The sequence below is a fragment of the Eurytemora carolleeae genome, unplaced genomic scaffold (genome assembly GCF_000591075.1).
Source record: "Eurytemora carolleeae unplaced genomic scaffold, Eaff_2.0 scaffold533, whole genome shotgun sequence".
NCBI lineage: Eukaryota > Metazoa > Arthropoda > Copepoda > Calanoida > Temoridae > Eurytemora > Eurytemora carolleeae.
Window position 1 is genome coordinate 29,530 of NW_019396428.1, and position 2,758 is coordinate 32,287.

Sequence of the window (2,758 nt, forward strand, 5' to 3'; positions counted from 1 at the left end):
TACTATTCTAGCTCAATACCAGCATATACACTACTGGTAAATAATATGCTAGCTCAATACCAGCATATACACTACAGATATATAATATACTAGTTCAATACCAGCATATACACTACAGGAAGATACTTTTCTAGCTCAATACCAGCATATACACTAAAGGTAAATAATATATTAGCTCAATACCAGCATATACACTACAGGTATATAATATACTAGTTCAATACCAGCATATACTCTACTTGTAAATAATATTCTAGTTTAATACCTGCATATACACTACAGGTAGATATTATACAAGTTCAATACCAGCATATACACTACAGGTAGATAATAGTCTAGTTCAATACCAGCATATACACTACAGGTAGATAGTATTCTAGTTCAATACCAGCATATACACTACAGGTAGATAATATTCTAGTTCAATACCAGCATATACACTACAGGTAGATAGTATTCTAGTTCAATACCAGCATATACACTACAGGTAGATAGTATTCTAGTTCAATACCAGCATATACACTACAGGTAGATAATAATCTAGTTCAATACCAGCATATACACTACAGGTAGATAATATACTAGTTTAATACCAGCATATTCACTACAGGTAGATAATATACTAGTTTAATACCAGCATATACACTACAGGTAGATAATATTCTAGTTCAATACCAGCACATACACTACAGGTGGATATTATACTTACTTTTCAATCAATAAGCAATAAGAACGTCTTTAAATACTCAGTTAAAAAGCACCTTTCGGAAAGATTAGAAAATTTCATTTGTAATAAACTTTTCTGCTATTCTTGTTCTAGTCATTAAATCTTAAAAAATTGTGAATAATTTGTTTTTATTCATCCTGATATCTTCTGGAATTTGTTGAGTAAATTATGCTGCACAAATTGTAAAGGGTGTGGATTTTATTTATGTATTATTAACGATCTCTTTACTCATTTATTTAGCTTTCCAGTTAATGATATATAACGAATTGATAAAATGAAATTAAGTATTTATTAGAGTCCAGTTTGCCCTGATTAATTAGTGTTTACAAATCATAGTTGAAGCTAAGAGGTCCCTGTTCTCCTCTATCAAATCCACCTGCTAGAGGTCCCTGTTCTCCTCTATCAAATCCACCTGCTCCAGCAAAACCATTCTTCTCCACACACCGTCACTACCGTATCTACGTGTATTCTTCTCTTTCTTTTCGATCAACTGGGGAGCTACAGCTACATCAGTTCTCCAGACGCAGATCATGCTTCAATCAATCTACCCCCTGTAATACTGATTTATCTTATTTAATGTTATTTTTCTGCGTAAATAAATAATATTTGATTTGAGTTGATGCTAGCTCAACTCTAAACCTAATAATTGGATAAGTTATGAAAAAGGTTTGATTAAGTTAACCTGCAGAAGGATGAAATTAAATATATATAGATTTGATTCGTTTAAGTCAAAGTTTCAGAAATATTTCAAATGATGCTAAACCTTAGAACTAAAAACCTTCTTCAGAAAATATTTGACCTAAAGTTCTTCAAAACATGACAATCAATTAAAGGGACTGTAGCGCAATTTCAAGTGACTCTCCATGCAAAGAGGGCAGTGCCTACTTTACAACGGTGCGCTTAAAACCTTTGTGTGTTTGTCCAGTACAGAGGAGAGATATGCGTGTGTAAAGTTATCCTAACCCGCTTTCATTCAGCGGCTAATTCCTGTGTGCGCTTTGCTGAATTCAGCTGTACACAACGCAAACTGTACGCAACTGAATACAAGGCATTCAAGCGAGTTTCGATAAGTTTACACACACATATCTCTGTACTTGGCGAACACACAAATGGTTTAAGGGTACCGTTGAAAATCGGGCAAAGTGCTTTTTAAATGAAGCGTCAATTGAAATTACGTTTACAGTCCCTTTATGGTTTGAATTTTCCCCAATATAAGCTTTGTGTGTCCACAGTACTATTGAAAATATTCGGAATTCCAATATGATGTCGCATTCATCAATGTATCAGACATGTCCCACAAACCTTACTTTTCACCTCCTCATCCTCTCAACACAATTGCTGAAAGACAATGAGTTTGGTTTTGTCCCTGTAAAATATCATTTTGTTCTCACTGTAGAAAAGTTTTTTATCTATGATGAAAACATCTCACTTCGCGACAAATATTCCCATCTCTCAACTCTTAGATCCGGCAAATGCTCTTCTGATTACCTGGATCCGCAAAACGCCGGGCATGACGGCACGTGGGTTAGAACTTTAAAATATAGGCATTATCAATCTATATATATGCCATTGGTCTTTTAGCGAGGGGGAAAACAGCTTAACCGTGTAAAAGGTGAACTGTAGACTTATTAAAAAGATAGTTTATGTAATAAACTCGACGACACGACCTGTATTGGATAGAAAAGATTAAACAATATTTTAATGGATTTTAAAAAGCTATAAGAGAAAAAGAAATCTGTATAATGGAGCTCTTCGCTCATATATACAAAATGTACGTTTATTGTGTTGTTTTCCAAAATTTCATAAAAATTCATCAAAAATTGAATGAGATATAACAAAAAAGGCAAGCCAATTATTTGCATTTTTGAATTCATAACAGTTCTAAGGTTATAATTTGACAACTTTTACTGCAGATGTCCACTCTATTTTTTTGCGGATTTCTTATTACACTTAATTTTATTTATGCTTTAAATCCTTACATAATATTAATTTTGAAAATTTTGTCCAAAACATTGATAATCCCTGTTTTTT